The sequence below is a fragment of the Dipodomys merriami genome, unplaced genomic scaffold (assembly GCF_024711535.1).
Source record: "Dipodomys merriami isolate MVZ:Mamm:240054 unplaced genomic scaffold, mDipMer1.0.p SCAF_9, whole genome shotgun sequence".
Classification (NCBI taxonomy): Eukaryota; Metazoa; Chordata; class Mammalia; order Rodentia; family Heteromyidae; genus Dipodomys; species Dipodomys merriami.
The window spans coordinates 25705746-25729541 of NW_027206512.1; the positions used below are offsets into that span (position 1 = coordinate 25705746).

The 23796-nt window shown below is 41.4% G+C and overlaps 2 pseudogenes; one reads left to right on the plus strand and one right to left on the minus strand.

Annotated features, from left to right (window-relative positions):
- The window catches only part of LOC138820873 (UDP-glucuronosyltransferase 2B15-like), a 111579-nt pseudogene that overhangs the window by 20550 nt on the left and 67233 nt on the right, over positions 1–23796 (plus strand).
- The window catches only part of LOC138820874 (RE1-silencing transcription factor-like), a 67074-nt pseudogene that overhangs the window by 12531 nt on the left and 30747 nt on the right, over positions 1–23796 (minus strand).

Here is a 23796-nt window from a genome sequence, read left to right on the forward strand (position 1 = left end):
CCCAGGGCTTCATGCATGCTAGGCAGGCACCCTATCACTAAGCCCCATTTCCAATCCTGAAATAATTTTTTTTCTCTCCTCACAATCCTTTATTTTTCTTAAAATGCATTATTCATTGTAAAAATACTGTACGGAGGGGTTACAGTTACATAAATAAGGTAATGAGTACATTTCCTATCGAGCATCTTTACCTCCTCCTTTGTTTTTACCCTACCATTCCTTCCCTCCCCACCTCCCCAACTCCTCCCTCCCTCCCAACAAGTTATAAAGTTCATTTTCAAAAATGTGTCTTGTACATCGCATTGTTACAATGGGTCAATCTGTATCCCTATTTAATCATTTTGTTTTTTCCCTTCCCCTCTCCAAATTAGAAAAGTGTATATATAAGATTCAGTACACCGGAATCAAAGACAGTGAAAAAAGGGTTATACCATGGGGAAAGCACATTCAAAAGAAACAAAAAAAATCATATATTACATTATAAGTACTTTAAAAACAATAGCAAGAAAGAAAAAAACCACTTATGATCCTGTCTTGGGGTTCATTTCACTTAACACCATCTTATATGGTTATATATACATAGCTTTTTGTGGAGCACATGGGCAGCAAAGATGGCGCTGGGAGGGGGTTGAGTGGGCAGAGCCTAATTTATGTAGAGCACATGGCCAGCCAAGATGGCTCCGGGAGAGCAGAGTGGGCAGACCCCAATTGATCTTCTGATCACTACCTAACCAGCCCGTGAAGGCTCAGGTGAATGATAGGGTGTGACCTTGACAGTGATTGGTTCCTCTTCCTCCCTTACCATACCACCCACCCTTTTTGTCTTTAAAAGGGGCTGCTCTGTTAATAAACGAGTTTTTCTACCTGCTGGATTTGGCTCCCTGCTGTGTCTGATTGTCTCCTGGGCTGAGGGAGGCTGGGGAACGGGTGAGCACCGCACTTACCTTTCCTCGGACCCCGTCCATCTGTCTTTCATGGGACAGACGAAGACCCAACAGCTTTTGACCTTTTCTGCTTGTCCTAGACATATACTAGTTATTGCAAATAAGGGAAATCATGGGACCTATGTTTCTTTGGGCCTGGCTTACTTCACTTAATATTTTTTCCAAGTCTTTCCATTTCCTAGCAAATGGAGCTGATGGAGGCATAGAATTCAAGTGTGTGTGTGTGTGTGTGTGTGTGTGTGTGTGTGTGTGTGTGTGTGTGTGTGTGTGTGTGTGTGTGTGTGTGTGTGTGTGTGTGTGTGTGTGTGTGTGTGTGTGTGTGTGTGTGTGTGTGTGTGTGTGTGTGTGTGTGTAGTTCCCTACCTTAGCTATGGTAAATAATGCTGCAATAAACATAGTTGGGCTGGTAGCTTTAGTATATGCCCTTGTTTGTGATCATTTGGGTAAATGTCCAAAAGTGGGATTGCTGGGTCGTAGGGGAGCTCTATGTAGTCTTTTGAGAAACCTCCATATTGGTTTCCAAAGTGGCTGAACAAGTTTACACTCCCACCAACAATGCAGTAGGGTTCCCTTTGGCCACATCCCTTCCAGCATCTGTTGTTATAAGATTTCTTGATTATAACCATTCTAACTGGGGTGAGGTGGAATCTCAATGTTGTTTTGAGCATTTCTTCATGTGTCTATTTGGCCATTTGTATTTCCTCTTCAGTCTTTAGCTCACTTATTTATTGGACAATTGTTTGAGGATTTGTTGTTGGGGGATTTAATTTGTTCAATTCTAGTATATTTTAGATATGAGACCCTTGTCTGTTGTATGGCTAGTGAAGATCTTCTCCCAAACCGTAGGCTTTCTATTGATCTTGCTAGCTATGTCCTTTGCCATGCAGAAGCTCTGCAGTTTCATTTGTCCAAACTTTCTTTGATTTGTTGTTTCTGTCAGCCCAGAAATAATTTATCTTAAACTTTGGCCTCTCTGTCTCACTCTCCCTGCTCCCTCCCTTCTCCCCCCTCTCCCTCTTTCTCTCCCTCTCTGCCCTTCTCTCTCCCTCTCCTTTCCATTGCTCCCTTTCTCTCTACCCTCTCTCCCTCTCCCTCTCCCTCCCCCCTCTCTTTCTCTTTCTCTCTGTCTCTGTCTGTCTCTCTCTCTCTCTCTCTTTCTCTCTCTCTCTCTCTCATCCTGGGGCTTGTACTCAGGGCCAAGACACTGTCTCTGAGCTTTTTTGTTGAAAGCGAGCACTATACTACCTGGGCCACAACTTCAGTTCCAGCTTTTTGGTGGCAAATTTGAAGAGAAGAGTCTCATGGACTTTCTGTATGGGCTGGCTTGAAACCTCAATTCTAAGATCCTAGAATCCTAAGCCTCCTGAGGGGCTAAGATCTTAGGATTGAGTGTGAGCCACCAGTACCCAGCTATCTGGCCTTTCTCTATCCTTACATTTAACACATAGGAGTATGATAGTCCTTCCCTCACAAGTCCACCGAATCCTTAAGGTTAAAACCGCAGATAACTCCAGTAAGTAGATAGTCATTGCTAGGTATTATATACTTTGCCTCATTTATATTTTTTTAATTCTTATAATAACCTAATTAGCTAATAGCTCTGTTGTAATTTTTAAAAATCATATTGTTATAATATAACAAACCACAAGATTACTATGACACGGAAGATCATGTTTTTAGTCACTTGAAAACATAACCTCAGCCAGATGCCAGTGGCTCACGCCTGTATTCCTAGCTACTCAGGAGGCTGAGATCTGAGGATCACAGTTTGAAGCCAGCCCAAGTAGTAAAGTCCATGAGACTCTTATCTCCAATAAGCCACTAGATAACCAGAGGTGATGCTGTGGCTCAAGTGGTAGAACACAGGGACAGTACCCAAGCCAAGAAAGAAAGAAAGAAAGAAAGAAAGAAAGAAAGAAAGAAAGAAAGAAAGAAAGAAAGAAAGAAAGAAAGAAAGAAAGAAAGAAAGAGAGAGAGAGAGAGAGAGAGAAAAAGGAAGGAAGGAAGGAAGGAAGGAAGGAGAGAGAGAGAGAAAGGAAGGAAGGAAGGAAGGAAGGAAGGAAGGAAGGAAGGAAGGAAGGAAGGAAGGAAGGAAGGAAGGGAGAGAGAGAGAAGGAAGGAAGGAAGGAAGGAAGGAAGGAAATAAACATACCTACATACCTCATGGATACTTTGTAGTTTTAACAGCACAAATTATATTTCTGGCACAAAGTACTTAAGGAATAAGTGAATAAGCAAACACATTAAAAAAATGTTTCTTTCCTCAGTTGTGAGTTTTCTGAGCAAACATATATCATTGAGATTGGTGGGAGACTTGATTTTGGGAATAATGCAAAATTCAATTGTCAGAGATAGAGTTGAAGATTAGAGGCTGTTTAGAAACAAAACACACATTCATTCAAGCCACTCATGTGTTTGTTTAGAATTCAGTCAATCCTTCACAAGTCAGAATTATCTCTAGAGCTGTTGGGAAACAAAAATGAGGGCTGGTCACTATTCACAGTGACCTTGAGAAATCTCGTTAGGTTACTTATTCTCTCTGCAGCTCAATATCCTGGCTTAGGCAATCAAACAACAACTATCTACTCAGAGCTTTGGGATGATTAAGTGAATTATTTTATGCAAGGAGCTTAACATACTACTACATCACCTAAACACTGTCACCCTTGCTAGCTACAATTCCATTTTGCAGACACTTCAAGCAGACCCAAGGATTGAAGGTATACGGTAAGTTGCTGACTTTCTCTGAACCACAACTTCAACCTTAATACTCTAGGTCTTCTTAGAAAAGTGGATTCTTCACACCTGTTAGAAATCATGACTTTGGTAATGAGATGTATCAAATCTAAGGATTTCTCTTATCAAAGTTTAAAGATTTTGTGTGCTGAGACCAATAGTACTAATGAGTTTTGTGAAAACTGATCCCCACTTCAGTTTTGATTTGATTGTGGACACCAGGTCAGTGTGCTGAGTTCTTGAAATAACCAAAGGACCCACAACAAACAAGAGTTAGCAGATCATAGTAGAAGCTTGATTCCTGAGGCTACCAGGCAACAGTCATGTACTCAGCATTGTAGTTAGTTCCCACAATACATTAGCAGAAGCCATTCAGACATGCTTGACTTAGGGTGTGTACTCATCCTACAAACAGAACTAACTCTTTTAAGTTAGTTCCTGATACTAGAGAAAATTCTGGTACAAATCCTCTGAACACCCCACCTATCAGCCAGCAGAGAGATTCAGACTGATTTCACTCAGAAGCATTAGGATTGACTGAATTAAACAAAACCTTTGAAAAGTAGAAAATCATTACTGGTAAGAAATCAAGTGCTCTTTTCTCTATTTCCACATGCTGTGTTCCAGCTCCTCCTCTTCTTTTCACTTTCCACAGCCAATTGATAGGTCTGCAAGTCTTATAATTCTACCACAACAGGGTTTTTGTTTTTTTGTTTTATTGTGAAAATACTGTACAGAGGGGTTACAATTACATGGGCAAGATAATGAGTACATTTCTTATCAAGCATTGTAGCCTCCTCCTTTATTTCCCCTTCCCATCCCTTCCCATTCTCCCCCCGCAGGGGGGCCCCCCCAATAAAGTTGTAAAGTTCATTTTCGACATAACGTCTTGTACATCTCATTGTTGCAATGGGTCCACCTATATCCTTATTTAAATGATTTGTTTTTCCCCTTCCCCTCCACAAATTATACCGACATCAAGTGAAATAGGGGTTATACTGTGGGGGGGGGGGGGGACATAGAAAGCAACAAAGAAATAATCTTATAAATGTCACAACAGGGTTTTTTTGTTATTTTTTGCCGGCCCTGGGGCTTGAACTCTGGGGGGTGCTGTCCCTAAGCTTCTTTTGCTCAAGGCTAGTACTCTACCACTTCAGCTACACCTCCACTTCCAGATTTTTGGTGGTTAAATGGAGATAACAGTCTCACAGACTTTTCTGCCAGGGCTTCAAACTGCAGTCCTCACATCTTGGCTTCCTGAGTAGCTAGGATTACAGGCCTGAGCCACTGGCACCCAGCTACAACAGGAATTTGTTGTTGTCATTGTTGTTAGTTGTTTGGACTATAGTCTAAAGATTTTACTATGCTTTGAGAGAGTCAAGTAACAGTATTGGAAGATTTTCTTTTTTCTCTTTTTTTTTTGTTGCTTATGGGGCTTAAACTCAAGAGCCTGGCTCTGTCCTTGAGCACTTCTGCTCAAGGCTAGTGCTCTACCATTTTGAGCAATAGCTCCACTTCCACTTTTCTGGTGATTAACTGGAGATGAGTCTCATGGACTTTCCTTCCCAGGCTGGCTTTGAACCACAATTCTTAAATCTCAACCTCCTGAGTAGCTAGGACATTTTGTATTTTTTTTTTTTTTTTGGTCGGTCATGGGGCCTGAACTCTGGGCCTGGGCACTGTCCCTCAGCTCTTCAGCTCAAGGCTAGTGCTCTACCACTTGAGCCACAGTGCCACTTCTGGCTTTTTTTTCTGCTCATGTGGTGCTGAGGAAAAGAACCCAGGGCCACATGCATGCAAAACAAGCACTCTACCACTGAGCCATCTTCCCAGCCTGGCTAGGATTTTTTAAATAGGCATGTGCCACCAGTGCCTAGATTTTCTTTTGATTTCCACAACAATGGAAGACCAGTGGTTACCAGGGGTTAGGTGGACGTTAGGAATGTCTAGGAGAATCTCAAAATAACACTTTGATGCAGAATTCATAGATGTGAATTGATTTTATAATTGATTTTTTAAATTAAAATTTGTATTTCACTGCAGAAAACAATGAGCATCAATCAAATCATGGAAAGAAAATAAATGTTGTGGAGATAGACAAATCCATGAAGTGGTTTCAACTGATTTTGTGACAATTATATTGAATTCTGTAAACTCATGAGTTCATTAAAAAGTCACTTAAATATGACATAAAGTATTGCAGATATTATTTTGAACATTTGTGCAGATTTGCTTTCCTAGTCATGTTTACATTCCATCCTCCTCTCCTGTCTCTTCTTTCTTTACTTTTTCTACGCCTGCTCTTCTTCCTCACCTCCCTCCTAGTCAGCTTTCTCTTCTTCTTTGTTCTTTTCCTGTGCTTCCTTTTCCTACTCCTCTTTCTCCTAATCCTCCTCTTTCCTTCCAGTCCTCCACCTCTTCCTTCTCCTTCCATTCCATATTTCTTCTCTGCTTTCCTCTTTCCCTTCTTCTTTTGCTTTCTTTTGCTTTGCCTTCTTCTTCTGTTCTACTTGGTGGAACCCAAACCTTGCACATGCTAAGGCAATATTCTACCTGAGGTACATTTCCCAACTCACTCTCTCCTTAAGGAAAATGGTGGCATGCTCCAAAGCTGCTGAACTGCAGTACAGATATATTGTGCTCTAAGCCTTCCAATACAGAACCTTTCAATAAGATAGGAGCCTGGTTCCAAAGCCATTTGGATATCTTAGATTTGATTACTAGTTGACCCAGTTCTCAAGAGCTTTGGCAAGCTGCCAGTACTCCTGAAACTGACTGGCATATTATTGTTGGGTTTAATCATAGAAAATAGCTACAACTAAAAACTCATTCACCAAAGGACTCACACTAATGACAGGAAAATGTTTCTGCAATGATTTCCACAAAATACCCTGGCATTTGTTTGGGTCCTTACTATGAAAGTCAATCATTCATGGTTGCTTCCTTCCTTTCTGCTTTCCTAAAAACAAAGCCTTTCTCTGTGGTGACATCTGCTTCTCAAGTACATTCCGTAGACTAGTTATTACTCTGTTTTAAAAAGAGCTTCTCCTGTTTCACTTTGAAATGGATGGAAAAGCAAAAGGCAACATCCATCAGAAGGGGTCATGTCAGCAGGAAGTTTAACTAACTTCAAATCTTAAATGCTAGATGGACTAGAGCTTATAGCAAGCCTCCCAAGGTATGGTGACAAATTGTGCATTCAAATGTGTCATGTAATTGTCCCCATCCTTTTCAATTCTGTCGCCTCTTTTAGCAAATATATCATTTCTCTAATGTATAAACTATAGAGAAATGCACGCATATGTATATTATGTGGATTGGCTAAGTTGTTTCTCAATTCTTTTTGACTACTTTGCTCATGAAGTAGCTGGAGAGAAACACCTGCTTTCATCCATTTTGAAAATAGTAATAATTATGAAGCCATGATTTTAAAATTTATCATTTCACCATTATATGTTAGTAATTATTTGTATGTGCATGACAGGATTGGGACTTGAACTCACAGCCTGGGCACTGTCACTTAGCTGTTTTGTTTAATCCTGATACTCTGCCACCTGAGCAAAGATCCACATCTAGCTGAACTGGAGATAAGAGTCTTAGGGACTTTCCTAGACCAGCTTGTTGCCAACTGCAATCATCAGCCTGCTGAGTAGCCAGAATTACAGGCATGAGTTAACTACCAGTACTCAGCTAGTTTTTTGTTTTTTTTTTTAAATGTATGGATCAGGGAGGGCAAAAGGAACAGTGATAAGAGGGAATAAACAGAAAGGCAAAGATAGAAAATAAATAGAAAGGCAGAGATAAAGAAAAAAAGACAGAGAGGAAAAGAGAAAGAGAGAAGTTATACAGCAGTTATACAGTTATTTTCCCCTTGATACATAGGTTTGAGACTCCATTGTACTAAAACTGATGTGAAAAGCAAGTACAGATAAGTCTCTGACTTACAAATGTCTCTTGGCTAGTGATTGACTGACAATTGTTCCCTTTGTAGACTTTAAAATAATATGAATCAGTATCTGTAAGTGGAAAGGGGTATTTTGAATTCTGATCATGAGACAATATTAGCAATCTGATCTATCCAGAAGGCCAAGGTCTGAGGATCACAGTTCAAAGCCAGCCCTGGCAACAAAGTCCTTGAGACTCTTATCTACCATTAACCACAAAATGGGATGGAAGTGGACCTGTGGCTCAAGGGGTAGAGTAATAACCTGGAGCAGACAAACTTAGGGACAGTGTCTAGGCCCTGAGGTCAAACCCTATGACTGGTACACAAAAAAAAAATTGAGCATAGATTTTAAGTGTGCAAATTAATGGATTTTGTATAGGTACATATGTAACTATGTATGTGAAACTCCTGAAATGCTACCCAAATCAAAAGCTATAATACTTCAATGTTCAAAAAAGAACCCATTCTTCTCAGCTAACAAACATCTGAGTCCCACAGAGCTCATGTCCAAATACCAGTTCTATACCTTCTCCTACCAAAGATGTGTTTTCTTTGCCCTGTGTACCCATCCTTGGAGTGTGGCCAGTGCCCTTTTACAGCCAGCCTGTGTCTCTGAGAGCTCTTCAAACTCTGTACATAATGCAACAGTTGCCTATCTGCTTTCTATTGCTGTCCATCATCTCATGGTCTACATTTTAACAACCAAGCAGTGTCATCGATGTCCTTGTCCACTCTGAGGGGTGGGGTCCATGAGGGCTAGGACCCAGTCTTTTACTCAGTCTCCCTACTTCTGTTTCCCTACTTTAGGGTCTCAGAAATCTCTATCAATGGGCTGGGACCCTGGCTCCCTGAAAAGCTCTCAGTGCATCTGTAATGGTCTAGAATATTTGCTACAGCTCCAAACCAGATCTTAAGGCCTTCCATGATTTGGCCATCACCACCTACCCAGGCTTACCGTGGTCCAACTGTGAGATTAATGACCTCCCACAGCCTCTCATCCAAACACACCATGTTGAAAATGAACTAGTGGGACTGGGAGGAAAAAACTGGGAGACAGCAAGAGAACTCTGGCATTGTCCAAGAAAACATGTACACATTACCTGGTGAATGTAATAACCCCTCAGTACAAGAAAAAAAGTTTGTTTTTTTTTGCCAGTCATGGGGCCTGAACTCTGGGCCTGGGCGCTGTCCCTCAGCTCTTCAGCTCAAGGCTAGCGCTCTACCACTGGAGCCACAGCGCCACTTCCGGCTTTTCTTTTTTCTGTTTATGTGGTGCTGAGGAATCGAACCCAGGGCCTCATGCTTGCAAGGCATGCACTCTACCGCTGAGCTACCTTCCCAGCCCAAGAAAAAAAGTTTAAAAGAGAATTACCTCAGAAAATCCAGAAGTTACTTGGGTAGATTTTAGTGGGGACATCTGGGGTAGAGAGGGGCCAAGGAATGTTCTCATTTCTTCTGTGCTCGCTGCTCACAGTCCAGGGCTTTTGCTCTCTTAGGAGTTCAATGAATCTATTTTGTGGTCCATTCATCGTTCCATAATAAATCCCACACTTAGGAGGAAGCTGTCCTTTGCTTGTATGAAATAAAAATAATTTTAGAGTAAATTAACATTTCTCTCCCAAATTTCCATTGACATAGCACTGACCCTTAGCTTTTCCATTCAATGCTGGCACTCTATCACTTGAGCTACAGTTCCATTTGCTTTCTGCTGGTCATCTGTTTTCTGCCTGGAATGACTTTAAACCAAGATCCTCAGCTCTTAGACATCTAGGATTACAGGTGTGAGCCACCAATGTCCATCAGATGACCATTTTCTATATTCCCACAGGCAGCACATGACACATTCTCTTTCACTGTTGACTAGTTCTCAGAGTGCTCTGCAGTTATTTGAATCCCTCTGGAGGGAGGTGTTCCATCATCTCCTTCTTTCTTTAAAATCTCACCACTTCCCTACTAGGGGAGATTTAGAAGCACCTGAATAGCTTTGGGAAAGATGGAGGCCGTGGTCCATCCAGTAACTGTCAACTGTCAGGGGAGGCAGGGTTCTGCACAGGGAATGAGCGGGGGAGGGCCACAGGGAAGAAGGGGGACTAGTATCTTCACACCAATGGTCACCAGGCCCTGGAGCCTCTTCTCCTCGGAGAAGTTTTGCTCTTTTAGCTTTTAGAATAAATTCTTTGGGGCTTGTGTCCCATTCCTTTGTTTTGGCTCCTTTACCTTTTCATCTGGTTAAACCTCCTAAAAGACAACGCAGCCCACCACGCTCTGGTCAGGGGATTATACTGTCTCTGTCTCACTATCTCTGTCTCTGTCTCTCTCTCCCCCTCCTCCTCTCTATCTCTGTCTCACTCTGTGTAGCTCTCTCTCTCTCTCTCTCTCAATCTTTGAAGCTCTCCACTCTTTGAGACTGTGTGTGAAGATGAATTTTAATCCTACCTGTTTAGTTCTAGACTAACCAGGGGGAAGCAGAATGGCTCTGTGAGCAGCTGGATGAGAGTGCAGGTTCCTGAGTGTGCCTTTCACTTGGGTCTGCTAAAACTGCAAGTACAACCTTCTTCTGGTGGTGTAAGGCTCCCATCAAATTCTGTGAATCAACTTAGAACAGATCTGCACTGAAATGCCTAGTAGGTTGGCCACTAACCTGTGTGAGGTAGATGGGGCTGGGAAGGTGGCTCAGTGGTAAAGTATTGCCTCACATGCATGAAACCCTGGGTTCAATTCCTCAGCACTACATAAACGGAAAACACTAGAAGTGGCGCTGAGTTCAGGCCCCACAACCGAGCAAAAATAAAAACCAAAACAACAACAAAAACAGAGGTAGAGGTATAATTTGGCCACCACAGGAGCTACCCACCCTCCCACCCTTGCTCTCCTAGCCTCTTCCTTCATAGGGCCTGACCCAAGAGGTCCTGACCTGTGAACACCCTAGACCAGAGATGGAGACCAGACAACGAGACGGAGCCTGAAGACACACATTCCTTCACGGTATGTGTTGATTCTCCTTTTCCATCTAGGTATTGTTCTCAGATGAGAAGACATCCCCACCCACCAGCAGGTTGTGCTTGTGCTGGCCAGGTCCCTCTTCTCAAGGTATAGCCTGCTAGAACTTCCTGAAGGTTGCAAATCCTGCAAAATTGTAAGACAGGGCAGATACTAGGCCACTGATGGAGAAAAGTGAATGAAAGAAGTGGTATCTTAACACTAACTCTAATTCAATTTCAGAGATCTTATAAACCCAAGTAAAATATCATTTACATACTGCAACTGTACATCTAGAGCTCCGGGTAAAAGTTAGGTATAATAAAATGCTGGGAAATTTCCTCAACTCAGGAACAAGACAAGAATGTCCACTCTCTCCACTTCTCTTCAATCTAGTAATAGAATGCCTACCTACAGCAATAAGATAAAATGCAAACATAAAGGGGATCAAAATAGGGAAAGAAGAAGTAAAACTCTCCCACTTTGCAGATGACATGATCTTGTTTAAAGAATCCCACAGACTCCACTCCCAAATTAATCAAGCTGATTCAAAACTTTGGCAAAGTAGCAGGGTATAAAATTAACCCTCAAAAATCAATGGCTTGTCTATATGCCAACAATGAGAAGAGCGCAGTTGAAATTAGGAAAGCAACTCCATTTGTAATAGCTCCACAAAAACTTAAATACCTAGGAATTAACTTAACCAAAGAAGTGAAGGACCTCTATCATGAAAACTTTAAAAACCTGAAAAAGAAAATCAAAACAGAACTTAGAAAGTGGCAAAAACTACCATGCTCCTGGATTGGAAGGATCAACATCGTGAAAATGGCAATACTTCCCAAGGCTAGCTACAAATTCAATGCACTACCTATCAAAATTCCAACCTCATTCTTCAAGAAAATAAAAGAGACAATCCAAAAATTCATATGGAACAATAAAAGACCCTGAATAGCAAAAACACTCCTCAAAGGAAAGAACACTGCTGGAGGAATATCAATACCAAATTTCAAACTCTACTATAAAGCCATAGTAATCAAAACAGCTTGGTACTGGCACAAGAACAGACCTCAGAACCAATGGAATAGAATTGAAAACCCAGAAACCAACCTACAAACATATAGCCATCTAATCTTCAATAAGGGAGCTAAAAAATTAGAATGGAAGAAAGACAGCCTCTTCAGTAAATGGTGCTGGCAAAATTGGTTAGCCACTTGTAGAAAACTAAAGCTAGATCCTTCTATATCACCCTGCACCAGAATCAACTCCAAATGGGTCAAAGATCTCGAAGTCAAAGCAGACACTCTGAAAGCATTTCAGGATGGAATAGGAGAAAGCCTAGGTCTCCTTGGCACAGGTCTAAATTTTCTTTTTTTTTTTATTGTGCTAAATTTTCTTAATAGAGACCCAGAAACACAACAATCAAAGAAATGTTGGACAAATGGGATTGCATGAAATTGCAGAGCTTCTGCATGGCAAAGGACATAGCTAGCAAGATCAATAGAAAGCCCATGGATTGGGAGAAGATCACTAACCATACAACAGACAAGGGTCTCATATATATCTAAAATATACCTGGAACTCAAAAATTAAATCCCCCAACAACAAACTCTCAAAGAAACAACTGCCCAATAAATAAGTGGGCTAAAGACTTAAAGAGAAACTTCTCTGAAGAGGAAAGAAGGATGGCCAATAGACACATAAAGAAATGTTCAACCTCCCTAGCCATAAAAGAAATGCAAATCAAAACATTGAGATACCACCTCACCCCAGTTAGAATGACTATAATCCAGTACTCTAATAACAACAGATGCTGGAGGGGATGTGGACAGAAGGGAACCTTACTGCATTGTTGGTGGGAGTGTAAACTTGTTCAACCACTTTGGAAAGCAGTATGGAGGTTCCTTAAAAGACTCCACATAGAGCTACCAGCAACCCCACTTTTGGGCATTTACCCAAATGTTCTAAAATAAGACCACACTAAAGCTACTAGCACGACTATGTTTATTGCAGCATTATTTACCATAGCTAAGATATGGAACCAACCCAGATACCCCACCCCTCAGTAGATGAATGGATCAAAAAAATGTGGTATATATACACAATAGAATTCTATGCCTCCATTAGAAAGAATGACATCGCCCCATTTGTTAGGAAATGGAAAGACTTGGAAAAAATTATATTAAGTGAAGTAAGCCAGTCCCAAAGAAACATAGGTCCCATGGTTTCCCTTATTTGCAATAACTAGTTTATGTGTGAGACAAGCAGAAAAGGTCAGATAAGGTGATGTTAGGGAAATGAACCCTAAGATATGAATTCAAATGTTTTTTTCTTTCATGGGATTGTTTCTAACACATTTATAAGATTATTTCTTTGTTGCTTTGTATGTCCCTCCACCACAGTATAACCCCTGTTTTCACTGTATTTGATGTCGGTATAATTTGTGGAGGGGAAGGGGAAAAAACAAATCGTTTAAACAGGAATTCAGGTGGACCCATTGCAACAATGAGATGTACAAGTTGTTATGTCGAAAACAAACTTTACAACTTTGGTGAGGGGGGAGAGGATTGGGTGAGGGGAAAGGGGGGAAGGGGAAGGGGAAACAAAAGAGGAGGCTACAATGCTTGATAAGAAATTGTACTCCTTATCTTGCCCATGTAAATTGTAACTCCTCTGTACAGTATTTTCACAATAAAAAATAATAATAAAATGCTGGGAATAGGGTAAAAAAGCTATTAATTTAGGAGACAACACTCTGAGACTGGTTAAAATTTTTCAAGTTGTTTGCCAGTAGATCACAACTATAAATAGAGTGCTTCGTGAGTCTGAGATCTGAGGATTGTAGTTCAGAGCCAACCAGGGAAGAAAAGTCTGTGAGATTCTCTCTATAATCAACCAGCAAAGTGCTGGACTGGATGAATTGTGGCTTAATTGGCAGGGTGTATCCATGAGCATGTAAGTATGAGGCTTCTATGTTCAAGCCCCAGTACCAAGCAAGTGTTCCTTCCAAACATTATAATCAACATTAAAGAGAGCTATAGATGTTTCTATTCCAGGAACACAACCTTCAAGCTCCTGTGTGTTCCTGTGGGAGAAGGAGCCTTGCATAATGGCAGATCCTCAGACACTTGTTCCTTAAAACAATGATTAAGGCTCCAGTGACTTACACCTGTAATATTACCTAGCTACTCAAGAGGCTGAGATATGAGGATCATGGCTCAAAGACAACCCGGGCAGGAATGTGCATGAGACTCATCTCCAATTAACTGCCAGAACACCAGAAGTGGAGTTGTGGCTCAAAGTAGTAGAGTGCTAGCCTTGAGCAAAACAGCTAAGGTTCCTTTTTGCTTGAGTTTCAAATGGGCTCTTGCACTATAACCAGTCTTGTCTGTGCTGGGCTCCTTCTATTCATGGGATGGCAAGTGTGTACTACCACATGCAGCTATAGGTTGAGATGGGGGTCTCTCAAACCTTTTGCTAGGACAGGCTTAACATGTCAGATCCTCCTGATCTTGCCTTGCATTAGCTAGAAATACAGGCATGAGCCACCATTTAAATAGGCCCCACTTTTTAAAGATAAAAGTCTTATTCTATTTCCATTTTAGTTTATCTTCCTCTGGTGCCTGGAAATTATAACATTCTCTCAGGAAGTTTTGTCAAGAGCCATTTCTAAGTTAATTATTTGCAGTGGATTTTTTCTTTTACTATTTTATGTCTTTTAAGGGCTGGGGGTTTAGTCCAGAAGAAGGGCGCCTGCCCGGCACACGCAAGGGCCTGGGTTCGGTCCTCAGCCCTGGGGGAAAAAAAAAAGCTACTATTTTATATTTTTTAAAACATGAATGCTTTGAGGAAACCAAGATCCCACCTGTCCTATTCTTTTTTTTTTTTTTCCCAGTCCTGTGGCTTTGAACTCGGGGCCTAGGCACTGTCCCTGAGCTTTTTTTGCTCAAGGATAGCACTCTACCACTTGAGCCACAGCACCACTTCTGGCTTTTTCTGTGTATATGGTACTCAGAAATCGAACCCAAGGCTTCATGCATGCTAGGCAAGCACTCTACCAGTGAGCCACATTCTCCGCCCATCCATCCTACTTCTAAGCATGCTTTGAAGGCTCCGCTAACTGAGAAAAGCCCAAGAAGGCTTCCTGGCTTATGTACCCAACAGGTTAGTGCCTACCTGTCATCTCGCCAAGATGCCTTAGAGAAAATGAATACAGAACCCAGGGCGTTTTTCTAAGAATCACAGATCCTTCCATCTGCAGACAAAATGTTTTGAGGACTAGTGAATCTATATCTATTTCCAATTTATCCAGAGTAATTTCTAAAATTTAACTTTGCAGGATTGTATGATATTTCTTAGGCTTTGCCCTAAGTTAAAAAAAAAATGTTGTAAAGAGACCCTGAGGTGTTTTTTTTTTTTTCCCCCTTCCATTCTATTTTGGATCTCTCTCTCTTCTTCTGCAATATAAAATATACTGTTATCTCAGCACTTGTTTTTCTAGTGCTGTTGATTGAACCCAGGTCTTCATGCACGCTAGGCAAACACTCTACCAATGACCTCTGTCCCCTGAAATAACACTTATCTCATCCAGGTATTTTTCATCTCCTACATTGTATTTTTCAACTCCAGAAGTTCAACTGATTTATTAAAGGCATGGCTCAAGTGGTAGAACACCAAGAATGGGTGAGTGTAAAGGTCTTGAATTTAAGCACCAGGATTGGCATGCATTTACGTGCATGCATGCGTGTGCCCACTTGCACTCACACACACACCGTTCAATTGGGGTATTTCTGTGGTGTCTACCAGTTCTGGGACTTGAACTCAGGGCCTGGGCACTGTCTCTGAGTTTCTTTTACTCATGGCTAGCACTCAACCACTTTAGCCACAGCTCCACTTCCAGATTTTTTTCTTTATTGGAGATAAGATTGTCATGGATGGGCTGGGAAGATGGCTCAGTGGTAGAGTGCTTGCCTTGCATGCATGAGGCCCTGGGTTCAATTCCTCAGCACCACATAAGCAGAAAAGCTGGAAGTAGCGCTGTGGCTCAAGTGGTAGAGCGCTAACCTTGAGCTGAAGAGCTGACGGACAGCACTCAGGCCCAGAGTTCAGACCCCGCGACTAACAACAACAACAAAAAGATTCTCATGGACTTTTCTGCTCAGGATGGCTTCCAACTGTGATCCTCAGATCTCAGCCTCCTGAGTAGCTAGGGTTATAGGTGTGAGCCACAGGTGTCCAGCTCAATTGGGATTTTTTTAAATCTTTTTCTCCTTAACACCCTTAATGTTCTCTCTACCTTCCGGAATTGCTGGAATATAGTTGTGATTGCTGCTTTTTGTTTTGTGCTAGTACTAGAGCGCTATCCCCTAGCATTTTCACTCAAGGTTCTACCAGTGGAGCCATAGCTCCACCTGTGGCTTTTATGTTCGTTAAGTGTGGATAAGAGTCTTATGGACTTTTCTACCTGGCTTTGAACTTCAATCCTCATACCTAAGCTTCCTGAGTAGCTAGGATTATACTTGTGAACCAACAGAGCCCAGCATGATTGCTGCTTTTACATTTTTCTTAACTGTGAGTATACCGTACAGAAGAGTTACAATTACATGGGCAAGATAACGAGTACATTTCTTATCAAGCATTGTTGCCTCCTCTTTGTTTCCCCTTCCCATCCCTTCCCATCCTCCCGCCCCCCCACCCCACCACCAAAGTTGTAAATTTCGTTTTTCAACATAATGATGTTTTTACATTTTTTAAATCTATAATTTTACATCGTTTCAAGGTCTGTTTCTAATGATTGCTCTTTCTGATGGATCAAAATTTACTACTTTAGGGCTGGGAAGATGGTTCAGTGATAAGAGTGCTTGCTTTGCATGCATGAGGCCCTGTGTTTGATTCTTTAGCACCACATTAGCAGAAAAAGCAGGAAGTGGTGCTGTAGCTCCAGTGGTAGAGCACTAGCCTTGAGCTGAAGAACTAAGGGACAGCGCCCAGGCCCAGAGTTCAGACCCCAGACCCCACAACTGACCCACACACACAAAAAATTACTACTTTACATATTTGGGGCTTTTTTTGTTTTCATTTTTGTTTTTGTTTTTTGTCAGTCCTAGGGCTTGAACTAGGGGCCTGGAAGCTGCCCCTGAGCTCCATTTGCTCAAGACAAGCACTCTACTGCTTGAGCCACAGCATCACTTCTGGATTTTTTCTGTAATCAACTGAAGATAAGAGTCTCATGGATATAAGAGTCTCAGAGACTTTCTTGCAGGGGCTGACTTTCATCTGTGATGCTGAGATCTCAGCCTCCTGAGTAACTTGGATTACAGGTGAAAGCCACCAGCACCTGGCCTTTTCATTTTTTGGTCAGTTGTGAAGCTTGAATTGAGGGCCTGCCCAGTCTCTCAGACCTCTTGTACTTAAGGCTAGCACTCTATTCCTTTGAGCCACAGCTCCACTTCCGGTTTTCTGATGGTCAACTGGAGTCTCATGGATGTTCTGACCCAGGCTGGCTTTGAACTGAGATCCTCAGATCTCAGTCTCCAGAGTAGCTAGGATTACAGGTGTGAGCCACCAGTGCCTAGCTGATTTCTCCTTGTCCTTAAAAAACATTTAGGCAGCACCTTATCCATGAGAGCCAACTTGTGACATGGATGCTGTTAGAAGGTTATAGTAAAACAAATACGGAATTGACAGTGTTTCTGTGTACTATTCTACTCAGAACACAAAAGGTGAATGTGTCCAGTATGGATTCTATCTATGCTTTCAGATACTAATAAGACAGGTACCTGTAGCCCTTGCCTACAATACTAACTACTCAGGAACCTGAGACCTGGAGGATCGTGGTTGAAAACCAGCCTGGGTAGAAAAATTTGTCAGGCACCAGTGGCTCTTCCTAGCTACTCAGGAGGCTAAGATCTGAGTTTCAAGATTCAAATCCAGTCTGAGAAGAAAAATCCTTATGAGACTCTTATCTCCAATTAACCACTCAGAAACTGGAAGTGGCGCTTTGGCTCAAAGTGCTAGGGCACTAGCCTAGTGCAAAAAGAGCTCAGCAACAGGGCCCAGGCCCCAAGTTCAAGCCTCATGACTAAAAAGGAAAAAAAAAAAATCTGTAAGATTCCATCTTCAATTAACCAGCAAAATGCCAAACTGAAGGAATGGCTGAAGTGGTAGAGTGTCAGTCATAAGACATGTGAGCAAGAGGCCCTGAAGTCAAGCCTAGGTACTAGCACATGTGTGTATGCACACACATGTACACACGTACACACGTACACACGTACACACACACACACACACACACACACACACACACACACACACACACACACACACACACACACACACACACACACACAAAGAATCTATTAATAAATCTGAGAAACTCAGAAGGACCTAAATGAGATGATGAAGCTTTTGGATGCCAAATTACAAAAAGAGAAATGACAGATTGATCTTACAAGAGACCAATGTTCAAATGTTTAATAGGTTGGCAGTTGAAAGGGGCAGAAGAGGTGGGTGTAAAATTATTTTTTGGGGGGGGGGGTTCCGGTTGTGGGGCCTGAACTCTGGGCCTGGGCGCTGTCCCTCAGCTCTTCAGCTCAAGGCTAGCACTCTACCACTTGAGCCACAGCGCCACTTCCAGCTTTTTTTTTCTTTTTGCTTATGTGGTGCTGAGGCATCGAACCCAGGGCCGCATGCATGCAAGGCAAGCGCTCTACCACTGAGCCACCTTCCCAGCCCTAAAATTATTTTGTATTCATCCATGTTCTAGAAACAAAACATGAAATTTATAGGACAGCACATATCAACTGAATAGGAGAAAATACATGACCAGGCCCTCCAAAATGGGAACCACTACCTGGCAATAGAAACCACAATCTCCATTTTTTTCAATATACTTTTTATTTCTTCATTTTGGTGCTAGGGATTGAACACAGGTTTTTTGTACCATCGCCATCATCTTTCTAACTTTTTGCTTAAGATATTGGTTATGATAGCAGTTATCACATAATACTTCAGAAAAACTTCTTGATCCATTTATATATGAAGTACAGTTTTTCTTTTTTTTTTATTGTGAAAAAAACTGTACAGAGGGGTTACAATTACATGGGCAAGGTAATGAGTACATTTCTTATCAAGCATTGTAGCCTCCTCCTTTGTTTCCCCTTCCTATCCCTTCCCATCCTCCCCCCGTCCCCCCAACCTCCTCCCCCCTCACCAAAGTTGTAAAGTTCATTTTTTCACATAACGACTTGTACATCTCATTGTTGCAATGGATCCACCTGTATCCCTATTTAAACGATTTGTTTTCTTCCTTCCCCTCCACTAATTATACCAACATCAAATACAGTGAAAGCAGAGGTTATACCATGGGGGAGGGACATACAAAGCAACAAAGACAGAGGATTGGTAAAGAACTACCGGATTAAGTGAGGCCATACTTCAAGCGGAATTAACTGACATCTACCGAGTATTTCACCCAAAAACAACACAGTACACATTCTTCTCAGCAGCTCATGGAACTTTCTCCAAAACAGACCATATCATAGTTCATGCAAGGAACTTAAGCAAATACAAAGGGATCAACATAATCCCCTGTATCCTATCTGACCACAGTGGAATCAAGCTAGCTCTCAATAACAAAGCATACCGCAGAAATTTCTCTAATACATGGAAATTGAACAGCGCTCTCCTTAGCAATGCCTGGGTAACAGAAGAGATCAGAGAAGAAATAAAGCATTTCCTACAACTCAATGAAAATGAAAACACCTCACAAAGAAACTTGTGGGACACAGCAAAAGCAGTCCTGAGGGGCAAATTTATTGCCCTCAGTGCCTACATCAAGAGAATGGAGACAGACCAAGTAAATAATCTCATGTTGCAATTAAAACAGCTAGAAAAAAAACAAGAAAAAAATGGAACCTAAAGTTACTAGACGAAGCCAGATAACCAAATTAAGAGCAGAGTTTAACCAATTAGAAAATCAGAAAATTATAACCAAAATAAACCAAACAAAAAACTGGTTCTTTGAAAAAATAAACAAAATTGATGGTCCGTTGGCAAGATTAATTAAATAAAGAAGAGAGGAAACCCATATTCACAGGATTAGGGATGCCATGGGAAAAATCACAACACGTTCCCAAAATATCCAAACAATTCTAACAGACTACTTTCAAAAGTTATACTCTCTAAAGGAAGAAAATCTGGCAGAAATGGATGCATTTTTAGAGAAATACAAGTTGCCCAAACTGAGCAAAGAAGAAGTAAACCAATTAAATAAACCAGTATCATATAACGAGATACAGGAAGCTATCAAAAGTCTTCCAACAAAAAAAAGCCCAGGACCAGATGGATTCACAGCAGAATTCTATAAGACCTTTAAACAAGAACTAATACCCATACTCCTCAAGCTCTTCAGAGAAACAGAGAAGGAGGGAGCTATCCCAAACTCATTCTACGAAGCCATATCACACTCATTCTCAAACCAGGCAAAGACCCAACCAAAAAGGAGAATTACAGGCCAATTTCCTTGATGAACACAGATGCAAAGATCCTTAACAAGATTCTAGCTAACAGAATCCAGAAACACATAAAAAAAATTATACACTATGACCAGGTAGGCTTCATCCCAGAGACATAGGGATGGTTTAATATACGTAAGTCAATAAATGTAATCCAACACATCAACAGAGCCAAGGTCAAGAATCACATGATTATCGCCACAGATGCAGAAAAGGCCTTTGATAAAATTCAACATTCACTCATGCTAAAAGCTCTGGAGAAAATAGGAATAGAAGGAACATTTCTAAAAACAATAAAAGCCATTTATGACAGACCAATAGCCAATATTATACTTAATGAGGAAAAGCTACAACCACTTCTCCTAAAATCAGGAACAAGGCAAGGATGCCCACTGTCCCCACTCCTCTTCAATATAGTCCTGGAACCCTTAGCCAGGGCAATAAGGCAAGAAAAAGACATTAAAGGGATCCGCATAGGGAAAGAAGAAGTTAAACTATCCCTTTTTGCAGACGACATGATACTATACCTCCACGATCCCAAAAACTCCATCCCCAAACTCTTAGAAATCATAAATCACTTCGGCAAAATAGCAGGATACAAAATAAACTCACAAAAATCAGTTGCCTTCCTGTACACTGACAATGTACAAGAAGAGAGGGAAATAAAGGGAGCAACCCCATTCACAATAACCTCCCAAAAAATAAAATATTTAGGAATTAACCTAACCAAAGATGTAGAAGAACTATTTAATGAAAACTATAAAAAGTTAAAGAAAGAAATTGTAGAAGACACTAGGAAATGGAAAGACCTTCCACGCTCTTGGATAGGCCAACTTAATATAGTCAAGATGGTAATACTTCCAAAACTAATATACAAATTCAATGCAATTCCTATTAAAATCCCAATGACGTACATCACTGAAATACAGAAAACAGTCCAAAAATTCATATGGAACAACAAAAGACCTAGAATTGCCAAAACAATTCTAGGGGATAAAGACAATATGGGAGGGCTATCCATGCCGAACTTCAAACTCTACTACAGAGCTATAATAACAAAGACAGCATGGTACTGGCACAAAAACAGACCCCAAGACCAATGGAACAGAATAGAAGATCCAGAAATAAATCCACAGGCCTACAGCCAGCTGATATTCAACAAAGGAGCCAAAGACATACAATGGAAGAAACACAGCCTCTTCAACCGCTGGTGCTGGGAAAACTGGGCAGCCACATGCAGAAGACTAAAAGTGGACCCCAGCCTATCACTATGCACCAACATCAACTCAAAATGGATTAAAGACCTTAACATTAAACCTGAATCTCTGAAACTACTGCAGGACAGAGTCGGAGAAACACTTGAACTAATAGGCACAGGAAGGAACTTCCTGAACAGAGTTCCAGGATCACAACAAGTTGGAGAGAGACTCGACAAATGGGACTACCTTAAAATAAAAAGCTTCTGCACAGCTAAATCTATCGCAACCAAGCTAGAAAGACAACTAACTAATTGGGAAAAAATATTTACCAGCAATATATCAGACAAGGGGTTAACATCCTGTATATACAGGGAACTCAAGAAACTAATCCCTCTCAAATCTAACAAACCAAATACTAAATGGGCAAGGGAACTAAAGAGGGACTTCTCAAATGAAGAAATAAAAATGGCAAAGAAACACATGAGGAAATGTTCATCATCCCTGGTGGTGAAGGAAATGCAAATAAAGACAACCCTGAGATACCACCTTACCCCAGTCAGAATGTCCCACATCCACAAATCAGCCAACGACAAATGCTGGAGGGGATGTGGAGAAAGAGGAACCCTATTACACTGCTGGTGGGAATGTACACTTATACAACCACTTTGGAAAGCAGTCTGGAGGGTCCTTAGAAAGCTAAAGATTGACCTCCCTTACAACCCAGTCCACACCACTTCTAGGCATCTACCCTGAACAACAGGAACCAATATACAAAGACACGTGCACCTCCATGTTTATTGCAGCACTGTTCACAATAGCTAGGATATGGAAACAACCCAGATGCCCCACCACAGATGAATGGATCCAAAAATTGTGGTATCTATACAAAATGGAATATTATGCAGCCATTAGAAATGACAAAATAATGGCATTTGCAGGGAAATGGATGGAGCTAGAAGGAGCGAGCTAAGCCAAGAGCGAAGAGACAAACGGTACATGGTCTCCCTGATAAGTGGATGCTAAATCCAAAATGTTAGGTGATACAACAAAACTAACAGGACTTAAGAAACAAAGAACTCCCACTCATCTGGTTGAACCACTACTAAATATCCCCATGCTGCTGATCACATGTATGGTGTATAACATGTGAACACCGTTATATGTTATAGACTGTGATAGACAATTTGCTCCAGGAAAGTTAGAATGAACTTGTGACTTTAAATGAGCATCATTATTCCACAATACTGTGAAATTCCGGAAATTATGTAATCACTTAATCACAATAAAAAAAAAAAAAAGAACCTCGGGGAAGGGAGGGAGGGAGGGGATGGTAGGGGGAAAACAATGGAGGGGGTAACAATGTTCAAGAGGAAGTGTACTTATTACCTCACTCATGTAACTGTAACCCTCTGTATAGTATCTTTACAATAAATAAATAAATAAAAAACAAAGCAAGAAAGAAATAATCTTATAAATGTGTTAGAAACAATCACCTGAAAAAAAAAAAACATTTGAATACATATCTTGGGGTTCATTTCCCTAACATCAACTTATCTGACCTTTTCTGCACAGTTTTTCTTCAGCTGAATGCTCTGAGTCCCTTTTTTTTTTTTTTGGGGGGGGGTGTTGTTGTTGGTTGTGAGGCCTGAACTCTGGGCCTGGGTGTTGTCCCTCTAGGCTAGTATTCTACCATTTGAGACACAATGCCACTTCTGCTTTTTCTGCTTAGGTGGTGCTGAGGAATCAAACCCAGAAACTCATGCAGCAAGGCAAGCACTCTACCACTGAGCCACCTTCCCAGCCCGAGAGTGCTTACTTTATAAAACACTTCTCAGAGTTTCTCACAGACTTCTCTTTTGGGGAGTATAGTTTCGTGTGTGTGTGTGTGTGTGTGTGTGTGTGTGTGTGTGTGTGTGTGTGTGTGTGTGTGTGTGTGTGTGTGTGTGTGTGTGTGTGTGTGTGTGTGTGTGTGTGTGTGTGTGTGTGTGTGTGTGTGTGTGTGTGTGTGTGTGTGTGTGTGTGTGTGTGTGTGTGTTTATACTGAAGCTTTGAACTCAGCTTTGCACTCTTGCTTTGCTTCTTTGCTCAAGGCTGGAATTCTATCACTTGAGTCACACCTTCACTTCCAGCTTTTTTGTTGGTTAATTGGAGATAAAAGTCTCACAATCTGTCTGAGCTGATTTGGAACCTTGATCCCCAGCCTCCTACATAGCTAGGATTACAGGTGTGAGCCACCAAAGCCCAGCAAATCAACCTCTTTTTGGCTCGTCTATAAATTGAAGACTGAACAGGTGCTTGTGAGAACACATAGCTCCCCAGTAAATATGCTGCTGAGCACTGGTGTTGTGATCCAGGGGGGCTAACGCACTAGAGAGTTTTCCTGCACACAGGAGCAGGCAGAAGACTTGAAGATAGGTCAGTGAACTCATGGTGGGAATTTCATTAGAAAGGGAGTGGACAGGGGCACTGTGGCTCAAGTG